The sequence below is a fragment of the Lagopus muta genome, chromosome 2 (assembly GCF_023343835.1).
Source record: "Lagopus muta isolate bLagMut1 chromosome 2, bLagMut1 primary, whole genome shotgun sequence".
Taxonomy (NCBI): domain Eukaryota; kingdom Metazoa; phylum Chordata; class Aves; order Galliformes; family Phasianidae; genus Lagopus; species Lagopus muta.
The window spans coordinates 101,273,065-101,292,339 of NC_064434.1; the positions used below are offsets into that span (position 1 = coordinate 101,273,065).

Genomic DNA, 19,275 nt, shown 5'->3' on the forward strand with positions numbered 1-19,275 from the left:
GCAGTTGCCTTAGGGATTCCAGGATAAAACCCATTCCATTAGACATGCTGATAACATTTCTCTTCTCTAGCCATCCAACTGCTAATGGAAAGAAACAAGGGAAGATTAAGAGGAAGAAAGAACTTTTTTTTTCTTTTTCATTGTAAGTGCCATTCTTTTCTGTTTGGCTTTTCTTTCTGCTGTCATTGCTGTAATCCCACAGCTGTCGTGGTAGGAGTAAGTGCTACATTACAATGTAAAAAGTATAGATGTTTTCCTGGTTTCCTAAGTATTTCAGAGAGAGCTCTGCATGGCTGAGAGATGGGTGGGAGATGTTCTGGGGAGGAAAAGGGAAGAAATCTCAAATCTGAGTCAGTGCAAAACACGTACCCAAGGCTTTCCTAAGGAAGGAGTAGTATAAGCAGAATGGCAGGTGATGTTTATTACTTGCAATTCTGGGCAGGTGGGGAGATGATGCATTAATGAGAACGTCTATGGGAAGGAAGCTTGTGGTATTGATGACGTGAAGTAGAGACTGAAGTGGTAAACGGGAAGCTGAATTTCTTGCACGCAGCCTGAGAGGTGAGGTGGAGGAGAACCTACAGAATACAGCTCTGGGTTGGGGTAAGAATGAGGAGGAATAGGAGAGAAGCACAAATCCATAGGTTTGACCAAGCAGCTCAGTCTCTTATTGGTGTCAGGAACACCTGGAGCATGGAAATGAACAAAGCAAGACAGGGTGGCTAAGCAAGTGCCCAAGGCAGTACTTGCTCTTTTCTTTCATTTTTCCCCTTTCTGAGCTGTTTTTGAGATCTGAAGTGTTGGATTTAATCCTCAACCAGCTACTTAGTTAAACTCAATTCTAGATTGCAAAGCAAAGTGTGATGTTTAAGTCAACAGAAAGAGCAGTGAGCAGCTCTTCTGATGCTTCATTATGTATTTATAAGGTTTCTGGGCTTTTAACACTGGCATTAGAGCTCTTGCTTGCTGTTAGAAAATGTCAGCAATTGTGCAGTCATTGCCTCAATGTAAAGAAGTTACTGAGGTTGGTGTTTCAAATATGCATCAAATCTACCATATTAAAATGATTGTTTGGGGGGCAGACTCTCCTGTGAAAAGGAGATGCAAAACGGGAAGGTGTTTGCGGTAAGGTCTGTATAACAGAGTGTCTCTGTGATCAGTGAGGGAATGAGAGGGTAGTGATGGAAATGAAGATCCAAATATACATGTTAAAGCTGCTTTTCTGGCCATTTTACCTAATAGCAGTAAATCACATTGAGTGGAGTGCATCACGTGTCACTGTGGATACAGCTGTTCTGAGACAGGACTTCAGACAGGGCTCCTGGCACTCAAGACCCAGGTACCAGCATCCTTTTGCTCCTGAAGTAGGGTGAACTGTAAACTGTAGTGGGTGAGGCTGTGGAGAGCAGAACATAAATGCTGGCTCTTTGTTATAGTCAGGTAAAAGGGTTATAGATGGAGAAAAGTATCATGTTTTGTTTTTTAATGACAAGAAATGACCTCAGTTCTCTTTGTTGGCAATACACTATCCTCTACATGTTTTGTCTGGGAAAACTCTTACCCTGGTTTTAAACACTAGATCTTTTCTAATTACAACTTTGTTTTTCCAAGTAATATTCCTCTTCAGCTATTATTTTTAGCTACTGGAGTCTCTTCTTGTTTTTTAAAAAAAAGTATGTAGCTTGAGATTTAACTTAACTTTAATCAGGTCAGTAAATAAGAATTGTTTTTAGGTTTCCTTCCCTTCATCCTGTGTGTCAACAGCTTCTGAAGGGGATCTACATTTTTATTGTCTTGTACTGATGAAAATGTCTCGAGTTATTATACCCATTACAAAGGGTGAGCGATGGTCTAGATGGCCTTTATTGTCCTTATCTTGTTCATGAATGATTCAAAGAATAGTATCCAGTTCCTGGAAGCTCTAGGGCTTCATTTTTAACTTGGACTGATTGTATACTTGAATAATAAGTGATGATAATTTCAGTGCTGTCCTGAGGCACCCAGATCATTAATGGCTCACCATAAATGTAGCAACAGTTAAAGATGCCCTTCCCCACAGTTTTTAAAAGTCTGCATCATTTTGCTCACAAAGAATATATCACTTACTGTAGGAATAAGTGGAGATGTTGCATTTACTTAAAGTTTCCTATTAATAACCATTTTGAGAAACACAGTCCCGGGCATCCAGAAACAAGTAAAAAAGGAATTGCACTGGAGGACTGGTCCACATGGAAAATGAGCTTTTTTTCATTCTGTCCCATGAAAACCTGATGGACAGTGACCCCATAGCCTCTTCTGCACGAGGTGATAAACATATACAGCTCTATGGTTGTCAGATTCTTCTGCAGTGGTCACACAACATTTAGTCCCTTACAGGATCACTGACTCTTTTGGAAGGATGTTGGAGATTTTATCACATGCATTCTTCAGAAGCAGCTCTGGAGAGCCATTGGAGGAGGGAAGACTGTAATTCACCCTGGTTAGTTGACATGTAGGAGAGGCTTCCAGCAAGGAAAATCATTCATTGCTTCCCTCAAACAGCAATCAGACAGATTAGTTCTCACCAGTACTTCATTTCTTTCTCTTGAGAGGAAGTTCTGTAGGGCCTTGTGCTGCCTGACCTTCACATGCAGTCCCAGTATTGCCCAAGATTTGCTGCTGGGTCTCCTTCTGCTAGTGGTGCAGGCTGTAAAGAGTGATGTCTGCTCATCTCCCAGTCCCACCTTCCATGCCATGGGGCACTGGGTGCCTCTAAGCAAACACATGGGACTGGGAGAGCTTATTGAGAGCAGCTCTGCATGGAAGGACTTGGGGGTCCTAATGAGTGACGAGACAGACGTGAGCCAGCAGTGTGTGCTTGCAGCCCAGATGGCCAATGGTATTCTGGGCTGCAACAACAGAGGGGTAACAGCAAAGTGAGGGTGGGGGTTACGCCCCTCTGCTGTGCCCTTGTGAGGCCCCATCTGGAATATTGTGTCCAGATCTGAAGCCCCCAGCAAAGAAGGATGTGGAGCTGTTACAGGATGGGTCTAGAGGAGGCCATGAAGATGCTCAGAGGGCTGGAGCACCTCTCCTATGAAGAAGAGCTGAAGAAAGGCTGAGGGAGCTGGGCTTGTTCAGCCTGAAGAAGAAAAGGCTCTGAAAAGATTTCATTGCAGTATTTAAAAGAAGCTTATAATCAGGAGGGAGACCCAACTTTTTACATGGTCTGATACTGACAGAAAAGAGAGAAATGATTTTAAGCTCAAACAAGGTAGTTTTTGGTTAGATGTTAGGGGAAAATATTTCCCTCAGAGAGCGGTGAGGCCCTGGCACTGCTGCCCAGAGAGCTGTGGGTGCCCCATCCCTAGAGATACCCATGGCCAGGTTGGATGGATCCTGGGCAGCCTGAGCTGGTAGGGGGCAGCCCTGCTCACGTCAGGAGGTTGGAACTTGATGGGCTTTAATGTTCCCTTTCAACCCAAGCCACTTTGTGATTCTATGACGTACAAGTCCTTAACTTCTCCTCCACATTCTGGTTCCTCAGGTGCGATGGGCTCGTGGCCTACTGAAATGTGTCTCCCTTCTGTGTACTCTGTGCATGCCCTTCTGCAGCTCCTGATTCTATCGTTGTGTTGGTGTTGTGATTAAAATAGAAAAAGCGTAGCCAGCCCTTAGCTTCTATTCCCTTCATGGGCTTCTTTCCTGTCGCTGTAATTTGAGCAGAGGTGAAGGTGCTCTGCACACTGCAGCACTTACATGCTATTTAAACCCATTCTTCCCCTGATCCTAAATACAATTGTTATTTCCCCCACTGTCCATACTGACTGCAAATCACATAAAGGCTGTTGTGGTCAAGCTGTCTGAGGCCCAATTTAAAGGTGATATTTTTATTTCAGAAAGGTCTCCACCCATGTCCTGATCTTAGGATATCCTTCATATCCTAAGATATGTCCTCTTGAAGGCTGAGAGCTTTGGTGTGGTTTGGATGAAGCTTGGAGGTTGTTTTGTGGCTGGAACAGAGGAGATCTGGAGTTTTTCTTGCAGATAGCACTGGCGTGGTGGAAACTTGGAAATGAAGGCGAGGAAACATCTCCCTAGTGTTTGATGCCCTGCCACACGGAACTGAACAGAACACCGTGCCCATATGAACAAATGTACAAGGGCATATGTAAGACAAAGTGTGTCACACACACACTGCTCGGTCTTTGTTGGCTTTTGCTGTAAAGACACCTTGAAATACAGACTTAAGTGTTGAGGAGGCCAGTGAGCTATGACAAGGGAGAATGTATTCAGGGCATAACACAATGTTGTGTGAGTAAATCGGTGACTGATGCACCTGGGTGAAACGAAGCAAGGTCACTGTCACTATTGCAGGCATCTCCCCAGCTTGTCTGATTTCAGCATCACCAGCATTCAAGCCTTTTGTAAGGTCAGTACTGCCATCAAGTTGCAGAAGACTACCTGGTGGCACAGTGAAATTTATGAAAGCTGAGGATGCAGCAGCCCCAGGTCAGTGAAATGCTCCTTGCTGGTATAAGAGAGGTCAGGCAGCATTTTGCTGACATTTTGCTATTCCTCCTCCTGAAGAGTTCACCTCTCTGTGAACTTTTGTGTTTGCCTGGGGAGTTGTCATTTTTCTAAGTTAGATTCAAAACTGCTGAGTCAGGATTTCCTCAGTTCCACTGAAGCAATACTTTTCTGTGTACCAAGATAACACTATCAGCATACCTGCCCAAGAGAAGTTCAGAGAAAACTGTTAACAGGTTGCCTGTTCTTCCATCCATCTTCTGCAAAGTGTGTGACAGGATAAACCCAGTGAGCTTACAGAAGAACAAGTCTAAAGTTGTCTGCAACCGTTTCATTGTTCAAAATTCATCAGCGTGCTAAAATCAATATTAACCTCTTCAGAATAGCACATCATTCAACTGCGTGTCAGAAGAGCTTCTTCCACAAAGCATCTGTGGGATGCTTTTTGGCACAGATGTAGTATCCTGGTTTTGTCACAGATGGGTCGGGTTCAGCAGCTTGGTTCTGTTGCCTGTCCTCTGTCACTCCAGGCCAGGGAGTTGGCAGGAGCACAGCCTGGTTCTTTGTGGAAGGCTATACAGCAAGTGCTTGTGGTGCCTCCTGCCCCCGTTGTGCTGTCCCAATGACAACAAACAAGCAAAAACCAGTACCAATACTGCAGCGGTCTGAAGTGAGGAGCTGAGTTCTGTAATGTCAATGTAAGGTACTTTATAAGTGCTTAATTACAGCCCTTTTTTGAATGGTTGTGTACAAAAGTAGCACCAACACCATTAAATGGGAAAGTTGGCTCCTGATCCAGAACACAATTTATTGGTGAATCAATTGGGAGAAGAGAAAAATACCATCTTTGTCTCCTGATTATTTTAGCAGCTCACTATAGCAAGAACACCCTATTCATAAGCCATGCTGATATTTTAGAAAATACCACTGTAGTAGAACTTTCTTTACATGTTCACAACTTGGTTCAAAGCCTGTTAATTGGGCCTGTGGGGATGAAGGCAGTTCCAAATGTAGAGCTGCTTCCCAATGTACTTGATCTCAAGGTAATCCTTTTATCCAAGGAATTTAAGGTATGTTTCTGTAGTGGCCAATGGATGTTAGCAGGCCTACAGTAGATCACAATTAATGCAATACAGCCCAATGTGCCACCATGAATGTTCTTTCTTGGAGCTCTTTTAGCCATTCTTCAAACTCTGTTTTAAATTTATGAGCAAATTTAGCCCTCCTAGAAGTGAAACACTGCATAGTAAAAAGTGAAACAATGCTAATTCCAGCCTTTGCTGTGCAGTCCTGGCAGTGCCCCTCTCTCTTCATCTGCAGTACTGCTGATGCATAGTCCTGCATTCTGCCCTGAAACGGCTTGGCAGGCTGGTGGAAGTTAATCGGTGTGGGTTTTGTAGTACATGCAAACAACAGCTAACAAGGGCTGAACCCAGCCTTGTAATTAATATTAGCCAAGATAAGTTCTCCAATTTCCGGAGGGGAGGCAACAGTTCTGCTGAGAAGGAGTCATTTGGATCTTATAAACCTCTCCGAGGTTTGAGCTGTGAAAGTTCACAGGAGATAGAAAAGGTTTGAGTGCTGAATGGTCACTGAAAATCCCCATTCAGTTTCCAACAGTGAATCCCATGATAGCAAGCGAGAGAAGTGGTAGGAAATAAAGCTGGACAAAATAAAATAAAAAAGCAAGTTGATATGTTTTGGTTAAGAGTACAGCAGACGGACCAGCAATCAGCACAAACCTGCGAGTTCGGAAGGTTTGAGGACACAGGCCCACTCAGATATTATATTATATATCCACTTCAGTGCAGCTGTCTAAAAACAGGCACCAGCGCTCAATATTGCACTTCTCCTCTTCTTCCTGTTTTCTTACAGAGGGAGTGACTTTAGATTTTGTATTACACCTCTCACAGATATGGGGAGGATGTGGGATGCATCCTTTTCCTTGCAGCCCTAAAGCAAGAACGATGACCTTACATCTGCCAGGGTTACAAACTGAAGTTCTGTTGATGCAGGAGAACAAGGCTGTGGTGTTAGAGATTTTGTGCCAGTGAGGAGTGTGTGTGCCTTGGGCCCCTCAGCTACGTGCTGATGTCCAAACCACAAGTCCTGACTGAAAAGTGAGATCACTGCTGTGGATAAAAAGAAGAGAGAATTCTGCTCTGCATCAAAGGTGCAGAAAGCTCAATGAGTCATTCATATCGTCTCCATTTTCTTCTGGAGAGCTGGTTATGTTCTTTTATAACACACACAGCCCTCTCCTTCCCTTGCTTGCAGGGAGAAAAGAAAGAAATAGCCAATTAAATATCTGGTATGGAGGAGCTGTAGTCTTTCTTTGTGTGGGAGTATCTCCAATTCCCACATGCTTATTTTTACATTCAGTTTCCAATGTTGAGTGGTTCACACATTAATTGTTAAATGGCTGCTCTGCAATTCAGTTATGGAAATGCTTCCTGCTTCTGCACCACTTGCCCTTGAGTTGAGAAAGAGAGGTCAACCAAAATTAGATAACTTTCCTCTGAATCTTTTCTCTTTCTAAAAAAAGGTGGTTCAACGTGGTGCCTGTCAAGAAGGCTGTGAAGTGCTGGGCATCAAAATAGTCCTTGTGGCAGGGCTGATATTGTGAATGTGTTGAGAACCAATGTCCTGAGCTCTCCTGATGAGTCTTTCAGACAGACGCAGCAATGTGCAGCGCTTTGACTGTAATGCAGGTTTCACATTTTAGCCCTGCCTGCATTCTCTTCATAGAAACGAATGTGGAAATTGCAGCATCAATAAAGCGGAGTTGTAATATTAGCTGAGCAAAGGGAGCTGTGTGGGCAGAGCCTTGGGCTGCTTGACTTCAGTGGGATTCTGTGCAGGCACAAGTGTCCTCCCACGCTGAGCTCTGCGGGGCTGGAGCTGCAGCTTCAGTTTTCATCGTGAGCCTTTGCTTTTCCTCTCACACAGGGAAAGAAAAGAGGAGCTGAGCATCACGCAGCAAATATTAGCAAGCACGTACTCTGTGTTTAAAAGAAAAAAAGGAAAGCAAATGGCAAGTCTGCAGCTTCTGCACTTTTTCAGCTCTGTTCTGTCGGTATCGCCTTCCCTGCACACGGTGCCACTATTTCAGTGCATTGGAACCAAAGGTCACCGACGCAGCACTGATTCCCACTAGCCTTAGTGGGCTTTGTGTCATGCTCAGCAGGAGCTGCTGTTGCAGTGATAAATGTGAGTGCAAGGTCTGTCCCACTCAATATGGGGCTGCCCTGCTTCTCATAGGAGGCTTCTGAATTAAAAGAGAGCACTTTGCATTCTAAAACTAATCAGGAAAAAACAGAGTGGTTATCAGAAATGAAGCAAAACCACTCTTTTTCCACTTTGGCTTATTTTTCCTTAGTAAGTTCATGCATTCAAATTATTAAAGAGAAGCAAGTGTAATTATTTTGGTCCCGCTGAGTATTCATGTTTGGAGTGGCAACGGAACTCCTGAGTAGTCCATCTTGTCCCCATAAAATCTATTTTCAGACCTTTGGAAAGAGTGTAGATAGACGTCCTGAAAGCACCAAAAACAAATGAACAAAAAAGCCTCTGGCCTAAATATATTACTGTGCTATATATTTTAAGAAGAATCACAAAAACCTCAAGTGAACGCATGCCGAACTGCAAGCCTCTTTTCAAGCCTGTAGTAACACCGTTTTTGTGCTTTCAGATGAGCCCTTCTGTCCTAATTAGAGACGGTTCACTCTCCATTTAGTGGCCCATTTGTGTGTCATTCTGGGTCTGTGTGACTCACAGTGTGCTGTGGCAGAGGCTCCGTGTTTTGTTGGGCTGTGATGCTGCTGCCACTGCTGTGTGTACAGCATCTGCTGGGCCAGCCTTCGTGCTCTTCCCCTCTAGGTAGTCATGTACCCTGGAGGAAATTAATGCCTGGCACAGTGGGGATGGATGTGAGTAAAGAGGCCCTTGAAAAAAATAACTTTCCTCATGAAAAACATTATTTCTTGGACGTGGATGTATTTGTTTTAGCCAAGTCAGGCCAATCTCCAAGGTACAGGTACAGGAATCCAACTGGGAAGGGAATTCTGGGGGACACAGCTCCTTGCTGCTCAGGGAACAAGGGCATTGTGTGGCCTTAAATAACCATTTGGGAAATGTGTAAGATCTAGGTTAGATGTTAGGAAGAAAATCTTCACTCACAGGTTGGTGAGGCCCTGGCACTGCTGCCCAGAGCTGTGGTGCCCCATCCCTGGAGGTGCCCAAAGCCAGACTTGTCGGGCCCTGGGCAGCCTGAGTGGTGGGGGGCAGCCCTGCCCACAACAGGCGTTGGGGCTGGGTGGGCTCTAGGGTCTCCTCCAACCCAAAACATTCTGTGATTCTATTATTTTTGTTTGAGCTCTGTGTTTTTAAGTGTTTCATCACTGTGCTCTGCACTTCCCTCATCTGTTCCTCTATTTCAGCAGAGCCAGGTGCCTGTTAGACTACAGAGCCAGCATGCATGACTCAGAAGAGGACAGAAAAGAAGGTTTTCAGCACATCTAATTCCAAAATGCTCATTCCAACAGGAGTCAGCATCGTCTGGTGTCCTGGAAAATATGGCCACTTGAGCTGTCTGAGACTGTTCAATTCCAGTCAGCTTTTATTTCCAGTGTAATACTTTTAGGGAGGACATTAATGGGTAGTTGAGGCCTTTATATAATATGGATAAACTAAAACATTGAAAAGCTGGGGAACAGGAAAGATCTGGTTGGGGGATGCTACCAACCTGGTAATTATGCAGGCTGGTTGTGCTCTCAGCCAGAATATGCCAGGGTCCTCTTAAAGATTAGCTCCTTTACTGAGCTTCTGGCTGTATTCTTTGATAATGTGGGTATTTCTAAATGCAGATTGCTTAAATTGTGTGTATGTAGTTTATATGAAAGTAACTCTCACTGCTTGGTCCTGTTTTGCTTCTCTTTTTCTGAGAATAATACTCTTCAGTTGCAATTAAGCAAGACGACAAAACCATGATCAGGTTTAAAACAAAAAATCAAAAATAGAGTGCAAGAAAACAAGTACAGATAGAAAAAGAATATAGATCAGCACAGAAAGATAGTGATCCTAGGTGAGGAGGGACGTTCACCCCGAAGATCCCCCACCTTGGGATTGGCACCTCCCAAGGAAAGCACATAACCTTGCAGTGGTGCCACTGAGAGCTGTGTTGTTAGAGGAGAGCTGACACAGCAGAGCTCACATACACTGCAATGGAATTCTCTGTTCTTTGGTACCCTTGTGAGCGTTGGCAGTGAGAGAGCTCCCAGGTGGGGCAGTTGGGATGAGCTGCAGGGAAATGGCTTTGGGAAGTAAGATGAGAAGCTGATGCTCTGCCAGAAACAGAGCGTATTTCTGTCGTTTTTAAATATGTGTATTGATTCAAATGCCACAGTGATACAAAGGGAATTTAATAAGGCTTTATTTTTAGAGCTGTCTCTAACGCTTCTCTGTACAGTTTGGTGAAACTTATGGATGTTGCTATATTGCTTTTCCTTTTAAAACCTCTTAAGCCCTGCCAGGTATGCTCTAGGGCATTCAGATGGAGAAGGGTGAATGCCAGTGTTAAACATAAAATTCATTATGTTTTCCTTTAAGATTTCATCTTATGACAGGCACTGGAATTGCACAGGATCCTTGAAAGCTCTTTTCAAATGGAGGAACAATGTGAGACTCCAAGAGTTTTCAGTCTAATTCACACTTTTCAGATGACTGAGGACTGGCAGCCATGTTTGTTACAAAATAAACGTGATTCCATATAAAGCTTTTATGTACCATCTCCTAAATGGGGGTTAGACCAGGGGCCTCCAAAACTGACCACAAACTTTACCTAAAAGCTCTGTAGACATTTTTTAAGCTTGCCCAATGGAAATGAGGTGTGTGTAAAGAAGAGTTAGAAGACAAATGTAGCTCTTAACTGGTGATTTTGACTCTTTGTTTGTCTTCTCTTCTGCATAATATCTGGGCTGGAGACCCTCCCAGGGGTGTATACCAACGTTACCAAGGAAGTGTCAGTGGACTCAGGAGGTGTGGTAATTTATTTTGTGTGCTGTTGCACCTATTTATCTCAAGCCAGTCAAGCAGCAGCAGCAGAACGCCCTGTTGAAGGTTAACCATCCCACGCTTATTGTTGCAGGGCTTGAAAGAACCTTGAGTTCAGCTCTGCTTTCAAAGATGCTTTGACTTGGCAAAACCAGAGAACAGTAGTGACATGCTTTATGTCAAAATAGTGTTTGGTTTAGGTACAGGAGCGTGTCCTCACTTCTGCACCAGGAATTAGAGCATTATGCTTTCTGTTCTCTTACCATGACTTTATTTCTGTCTTCTGAGAAGACAACAGTGATGGCAGTGCCTATAGCTAGGATTACCCAACCCTGTGTTCAGGAGCCTTCAACTTTGACCAGCTTACAAGGTCAGCATCTCCTACGCCAGGCTGGAGTCGGAGGAATCCCTCCCCACATTGGTTTGTTTCCAGGATCAATACTCAAGGTGAACAGCGTTTGGTGAATTTCTCCTTAAATATCTTTCCATATAGGAGGTACTTGTGCCACTGTGTTTCTGGAGGAAAGGAAAATATTAAGATAAGTCTTCCAGCAAAGTCAGGGAGGCATCTTTCAACCCTTATGAAGAAGTTGCTGCAGACATATCAGGAGCCCTCAAAATCTTGTTTGTGCATTCTTGGTGAACATTTTATGCAGAAGCTCAGCTCTTAGAGAACTTGACCCGAATTCAGCACTTTCCAGAGTGCCCCTGGATTCAGCTTTCCCTCACTGATGGGTTGTCAAGGTGCTAGGGTTGATGTAGGGGTTCCCACATGCAGGGTGCAGGTAGAAGAGAGCCTCCTGCTGCCTCCTGCCTTGTTTCAGTCCAAAGAGCCCCTTGATGAGGCTTGGTGGAGCTGGCTCCAACTGAATCTCTCACAGTCTTTTCCCAGGAAGATGCTCCTATTTTTGGACAGAAGCGGGCAAATCCCCTAACTGCATGCTTACACTGAAAGCTCGTTGGAGCCATGTTGAAAAGGTGTGGAGCACTGTTAAAAATGCTGACATTTTTTGAAAGGTTAGGGAGTAGATATCCCAAACTGTGAGTACAACTGATGGACTGTGGGTTCTGCATCTTTTCTGGTTTACTGGTAGTATAGCTTGAAATCTTGACTAAGTGATGTAAAGGACTGATTGCACCTATAATCTTTCAGACATAAACCACTGATCAAGGGGTCCATTCTGAACTTTGAGACTCAGCTGAAGGACTTTCCTGGCAGTTCTGTCTGACCCTGTTTCTCTGTGTCATACAGCCAAAGTGACCTTGCCATCGTTAGACCTGAACTCTCAACAGGCAGGAGGCTGCAGCACTATGCGTGTTCCATACATTTAGACATGTGACACTTGTCAGCAAAGGACAGCTGAAGGGGTTTCCATCCTTTTTACCTCCCGTGACGACCAATGACCTCAACATGTTTAGAAAGGCATTTTATGCGATCATTTTCTCAGCTGCATGAGAGTGTGCTGTAAAAGGCTAACAGGAACCAGGTAAGCGAGGAGCCGTTGCAGATATGCCCGTATAACAAGTTGCAGGTATAACATTTCAGGAAGTCATCTGGAAATGAGAATTAAATTTGCATTTTGACAACAAAAACAGATATCATTTTGTGCAAATTACATTAGCCCCAGCAGAGCAGGGACTTGTATAACCTTTCCCTTCCCTCCCCCGCAAGGTGCTGTATGAATTGGCTCAGCATTTACATCACTTCAGTACATCAAGACTGTTGTGTTGTGATTTTAGAAAAGATGTTTGTGGTGCTTTCTGTAAAACAACAGAGGGTTTCAGCTCCTTTGAGTCAATAATGAATGAGCAGTGTCCTAGCAATATCTGGAACGCTGCGCTTGTGACTGAGTGCTCCCTCAGTGCTGAGACGAAATGTGAGATTGCTAATCACAAATGCGGGATAATTAACTGTGAGACACAGACAGCTTGGCTGTGTCAGACTGTATTTATACACGGTGGTGTTGTGCTGTTAGGTGGAAGTGTACATAAGTAGCCATTGGAAGAGTTTGCATGGGGAGAGCATGTGGCAGGATGATGCTCTGGGAAAGGGATGCAGGCACTGCATGAGTTCAGGAAAGGAAGCAGGCACAAATCAAAGGGACTGGAAAAAAAAAAGAGAGGAAGTTGGAAGGCTTGCAGGTAAAATATGGGGTAGCATCACCAGTTTGAAAGTAGCATAGCCATATTGAAGATATACACCTTGCATAAAGGTATTAAAGTTGTCTTTTAATAATTCTTTATGACGTGAAATATGGAAGATTTTCAGAGTAAGCTTCCTTCTAATTAGTTACACTAATATTTTTTTCCCCTAACACCTTCTGATAAGAAATCTGTGCTTCCAAAAGCCATAAGCACCAGCAGGGTAAACCCTAAATAATCATCTTTCATTTGGGGTTCAACATGCTGAATGGAATATTTCAGTAGGTCGCTAACATATGAGCAATGACATCACATTTGCTGTGCGGTGTCAGAGAGCTGGTCTTAGTGCCTGGGATTATTCCAATTGCTGCAATGCTTTCTATTTAATCCGTGGTATTACAGGCTTGATCTTACATTAAAAGAATTAAAAAGGAATCTGCAGGACGTTATTTTTTTTTTTTCCTGAGTTGATGTAATAACCATTAGCTGAAGAGATTCTTGGTTCATATAATACCAGAATGACACAAAGGAATTAGGTTGGTATGGTAATAATTTATTTTATGCAGGACCACGGAAAAGAATTACACTTGGCCACAGAGTTTTTGAAGGCCACGGTTATAGTTGCAAAAATAGTTCTGAACTTGGTTAAAAATAGTGAACTTAGTATTGTCACACATGCCTCTATAAAGTCAGTGGATTGCCATCCGTTCCAGTTTGTCTGGAATTACCCACATTAATGATCTAAAAATAACTTCCAAGGTTTGCAGTAGGATCTCCATTGGTGCAAAGTGATTGCAGCTTCAATGCAACTTCTACTTTATCCTGCTGGTTTGGCTTGTGGCAGCACAGCTTTGGTTTGGTTGGCTTTTTTTCCACTCCCCCAGTTTTCCTGATCTGAGAATCTAAGCAGCAGGAGTCAGTCACTCTCATAAACATCTGACAATCAGTATTTCCTCTTAGCATGAATCACTGAGTTCAATGTGCTACCACTTTGATTCTTTCAGAAGAAAAATAAGCTCAAACCCAATATTTCCTTTCTTTTTGGGTCATCTCTTCATACTTCCTAGAACATTGCCATGGTAACTCATGCATTATTTTTTATATTTTTGTAGCCTGAATTATAAGGCAGGTCATTTCTGGTTCCCTCTTCTGCCACTTAACGCTGAGGCACTTGGATAGCAGGTGCTTGCATGGAAGAGACAATACAGCATCCAAAAGAGAAGTAAACCCACTATCTTCTAAGCATCCAGACTCTGTGCCAAGATGAGTCACACTTACATTGTGTGCACTGGGTGTCAAGGAGAGGCCTCTTCATAGAAGAGTTTGGAAGCAAGTAATAGTAGTAAGGACAATATTAAGATGACTTTGTTGAGATTTGTTTACAAGGGACTGGTTGTTGCCATCTGACAATGCAGTAGGAAATTCTCACACTCGTTAGTCTGAGGTTTCCATAGCAGAGCTACCAGGCATCATTGCAAAAATGACTTAAGAACATGTCTTTAAAATAAAAGCTTCCTTGCACTGTTTTATAAAGCATCTCATTTCCAATTCTGATTCCAGGTTGGACTGGGATTTTATTTCTTTTCTGTTGCCTTCTTGGATGTAGGATTGCTTGGAATTGTTTTGATGTTCACTGATTTTGTGCTGTGTTGTGTTTTGTTTTGTTTTTCCCCTGAGATTTGCACTTAATACACTGAATATCATTAAAACTGCCTGCCATGGGTGGGGAGCTGCCACAGCTGGGGCACACTGTGTGGTGCCTAAAAAGGACTCAGAGACCTGCAGTGCTTTGTAATTTCCTTACCTGTGGAGTTTGGCTGCTATTATTGCTGTCGGGTCAGTGCCACCCTTCTGCTTGTTCTTTAGGTTTCCTCACTGGCTGTTTCTGGGCACTTTCTTTTTGACTATAATTAGAACTTATTAATGATTAAGGAATAAAAAAAAGGCAATGCCAGGACAGCTCTCCCCCCACTCGCTTAGGGATCCCAGCTGGCTTGTAGCTTTGCAGCTCAATTTGCTTGTACAGTCAATTGCACAATATTCACCTGGTGTTAAGACACCACAGATTGAACCCCAGATCTCCTGCTTTGGTGGAAACAAACCTGTGATTAGAGTCACAGAATCACGGAATTACGGTTGGAAAAGTCCACTAAGATCACATCCAGTCCACCCCCACCACATCCACTAACCCACGTCTCTCTGTGCCACATCTCCACAGTTCTGGAACAGGGCTGCTGACTCCATCCCTCCCTGGGCAGCTGTGCCACTGCCTCACTCTGTGCTGCACTGTCTCTTCCTGCTGCAGGGAACACAACCTCCTGGGCACCGTGCCTGGCACCTCACCCCGCAGCCCCATCCCTGCAGGAGGACGTGTCCCCACTGGGTGGGCAGGGCAGGGCAGGTCTTGTGTTCTCTCTTCCTGACTCCCTGCAGAGCTGCATGCTCTGGCCCTGTGCTCTGCAGGGTTTGGCTGATGGTGCCGGGGCCAGGCGCTGTGTGAGGGTTACCTTTGGCCCACGCAGGGGTGACCGGGGCAGATGTTCAGGTGGAGAACTGCACGGAGTTGTCTCCCAATGTGTCACAGAGACCATTTCAGTGTTTTGGAGGTATCCTTTGCTGTTCTTCCTCTCCAAGCGAACATAAAATGCTTAGAAGTTTGACCATCGTGACTTCAGAGTCTCTGTTTACCGATAATGTAGTTAATTACTTATGTAACGTGTGCGTGGTATTTTTCCTGGTTAACAGAGGAAGTAGAAGATTTGCTTGGCTGCAGAATATGCAGTGATCCGTAAGGAGAAATGCCACATAGAAGTAAAGAACTTGTTATTCATTGTTTAGCCCTGAGGAACTAAGAGGTCTGCAAAAAGCAGCCAGATTGATTTCTATAGGAAATATGTCAGGAATTTCTTCGATTCAGTCTTCCATATATCTGATGAAGTGAGAAATGAATTACTTTTTATTTCAGTCACCTATTGCTGAATCATTGGGCTTCAGCTCCTCCCCCAAAAGGCCACACTTCTAAACTCTTATGACATACTGGAGATCTGAAGACCATTAGTTGTATTGAAGACATGGCTTCCACAATTCTTTAAGTTAAGAAAACAACTTTCATAAATAAGGCGCTTTAATCAGCACAGTATCAAAAATTGTTAATAAAGATAACATTACCTCCCTAGCAAGGGACATAACAGCACCACAACAAAACGTAACAGGATATTGGTGGGAAGGTTCAATCAGTACTGCCATCCCACCATCTGCCTCTGACATTGTGGGCCAGCAAAATAAAACAGGAGGCATTGCTTTCAGAGCACCACAGCTAGATCAGGTTGCCCAGGGCCAGGATCTGGGCATCTAAGCTAAATCCACTGTTACATAAAGCAGTAGAAGAGCTGAAGTTAATGGGAAACTTTTTAATGAGTGAGTCCAAATGATGCAATAGGGAACAGCTGTGTTGTTTTTTTTCTTGACTTTCAAATGTGTGAGAGTTGGTTTTCTCAAAATGAGGCTTTTTTAAAGTGTAGTTACTGAGATACAGGCAGTTGTGCTTCTGAGTATTTTTCTAGAGGACAGCAAGAATGCTGGTGTTTACAAGATGTTCTCTTATATAAATATTTTTGCTACTCTCTGTTGTTACTGAAACAAACAAACCAACCTGGCAGACCTGATTCATGCCTGGGGGAGGGTGTGTTTTGTGGATGTTGGTTTTGCAGCTCCTTTTTATAGCCTGGGCTCAGAAGGGAAATGGGAGGAGGGGTAGGATAGCGTGTGGGGACAGAACCAAGAGGGCTGCAGGAAGTGGATGCCCACCCCACAGCTTCCCAAAAGGCTCAGCTGGACAGTGGCAGAGCAGTGGGTTTCTCTTTGTGCATCGAGCTTGGTCTTCCAGCCTGAGAGTGGATATGCACGTGCTGTTCCCATCTCACAGCAGTGCTCTGGCAGTCCCACTGACACACATATCCACTCCTGCCTAAAGACCTTGTCTGTTTCCACAAAGGCTCAGCCAGTGCCAGCTTTCTGGCTTGCAGGCAGGTGCACCGTGCTTCAGAGCTTCACGGCACTGCTGCTTCATACTGGAGGTACAGAAATTGACTGCTGCAGGTTCCCATACGGTGAAAGGGCTCGCGGTGCTGCATTGCGTGTTTGGTGGCTTCAGGTCAGCAGTCAGCTTCGTGCTCAGTACTCTGGGGATGTTCCTGTTTGGTGGCTTCTGGGTTGGCTTCTAATGAATGACTTGTTCCATTTTGGTTTTGTTTAATTGCAAAGCATGCAAATGGGATGAAAATTTTTATAGCACTCGGAGATATCAGAAAGGATGCCTTGTTTCTTCGTTAGGAACAGCAGAGATACCAAATCTGTCCTGCTGCTGGAAGTCAGCTCAGAGGAGTGGTGTGGAGTTTTGAGTTTCAGAGCTCCATCTTCTTTCTTTTTTATTTATCTTTAGAACTTTGTGGACTACGTAAACTAACGGAGTGTTACATGAGACTAAACCCAGCTCTGAGCAGCCTGATTTACTGCCCCCTCCTTCACATTTCAGGTTAGTCCACATGAGAATGTGGTAATTACACAGCTATCATCCCATACTTACAGCCAACTTTTAGCTGCTTTATAGACAAAAGTGTGCTTTACTTTTACTTTACGCTTAGACTTGCATAAGGTGGCATGCACAGTCTTAGTGTAACTCAAGAGTGTCCTTTTGCTCAATTTACTTCTCTTTTAACTGGCACAACCTGAAGTGGGGAAAAAAGCTGAATTATGCCTTAGGCTCCTGCAAAACCACTTCCACCAGAATTGGGAGCTTGGTTCTGCTCGCACTCACCTTGTGATTAAGCTGTAAAAGCAGCTGATGCAGATCTTAAGGGTTGCATGGGCAGACCTTGCCTTGGGGAAACTTGCTTGGGATTACAGGCTCACATGACCTGAGGTACGCAGTTGTGACCGGAAAGCCCGAGTTTTCAGCATGAGTCTGGCGGCAGATTCATCCTGCTGAGGATTGTGACCCAGGGCTGCATGTGGTGCCGTCAGTCCTTCCTAAAAGGTCTGCCCTGTTCTGGTCATTTCAGTAAGAATGATTCACTCCAGCGTGGGAATGTGATGTGGTTTCAGTATGATGCTTCCAAGAGCCTCAGGCTGTAAATCACAGAATCACAGAATGGCCAGGGTTGGAAGGGACCTCAAGGATGACCAATCTCCAACCTCCCTGCCACAGGCAGGGTCACCAACCTCCCCATTTAATACCAGACCAGGCTGCCCAGGGCCCCATCCAACCTGGCCTTGAACACCTCCGGGGACAGAGCATAGGAAGGGTTTCATTTGCCTTTCTCCCATAATCTCCTAAGCTTGCAAACACATCTTCTTCTGGCAGATGTGACCTATGTTTTTAATAACTCTTAATCAGACAGGAATCTACAAGAAAGCCCACTGCCAAATAGAGGTAAGCTGTGAAATTCCTCACCAAACATTTGTTTATGTGTGCTGTCCAGCTGTAATTATGTTCTACAGAGGCATTCTGTGTATTTTCTACGTGGGCTGTAGCACTGAGGTATGTGACAGCAACCATTGTCAAAGACAAGAAAGTGTGAAAGCTGTTGCATCCACGTCCTGTCTGCATGGTTATTGATCCCAAATGTTGCTGTCCCAATCATTTAATGAAACGCTGGTGGACTGTACTGAGTAATATTGTAGGGGTGAATAGCTAAGAACAGCCTGAGCATAACTGCTTGCCCTGCTTGCCACAGCTGAGGTCTGCCCTAACAGTCATTTGTGTATTCTACCTGACATGCGTCAGTTACACAACATACTGAATTTTCATTGAACGAAGTGGCAGTAAAGTTCCTTTTAATCCCATGAAACCTTTCCTAATCAGAAGCACTCTCACACTAAATACATAATTGATCTCTGCACTTGGTCAGTCGGATTCCTTGGCAGTTAGCAGATGAAATAATGCACGCTTCATGAAGATGGATACATCCAGTATAGCTATGAGAAGGGTCTTCCCGTGCCTGAATAGCAGCATCAGGGAGATGCAGTTGTATTTGAGGACAAAAAACATTTACAGTGCCCGATGCTTTCATTTTGCCAGGTTTGCTTTCTTAAAGCACTGGACTTGGGTGTAAATGTGTCGTTTTATCTCTTCCATTTCAAGCTTTCAATCGCTCTTTGGATTTCTCCTTTGAACTGTGGTAGCTCCCCATGTGAGTGATGTCAGGCAGGAATCCTGGCACAGCCATTGCATGCACTTCATGTGTTCGATCAGTGATTTCTGCCACCTCATTTCCTTCCTGTTAGCATTCTTCTGGCAGGGCCTTTTGTCATTATTGTACACAGAACTCTCCCTTGGCTCCTCCATCAGTGTCTTGGCTTGCCTGTCGCCTGCTGGTTTTTACAAAAAACAGAACAACCCAATGCCCTTGTGAGGATGAGAGAAGGTAAAAGGTGGAACTGTTCCTGATGTCTGTGGAAGAAGAATGCTTGTGAAATTTAGTGAGAAATTCAGTTGTAAAAATGGATGGTTTGCATCTATATGACGACTTTACCCTTGCACATAAACTATTTGTTCTATGAACGTAAATAACA

General features: G+C 44.1%; 1 protein-coding gene across 4 annotated transcripts in view; it reads left to right on the forward strand.

The window, feature by feature from the left end:
• The window catches only part of COMMD1 (copper metabolism domain containing 1), a 72,162-nt gene that overhangs the window by 47,362 nt on the left and 5,525 nt on the right, over positions 1-19,275 (forward strand). Inside the window, exon 3 of one of the 4 annotated variants that reach the window (XR_007374854.1) lies at positions 17,144-17,236. The exons of the other annotated variants lie outside the window; for them this stretch is intronic. The gene's annotated coding sequence lies outside the window, so the exon portion shown is untranslated. The remainder of the gene's footprint in view (positions 1-17,143; positions 17,237-19,275) is intronic. 4 annotated transcript variants of the gene reach the window in all.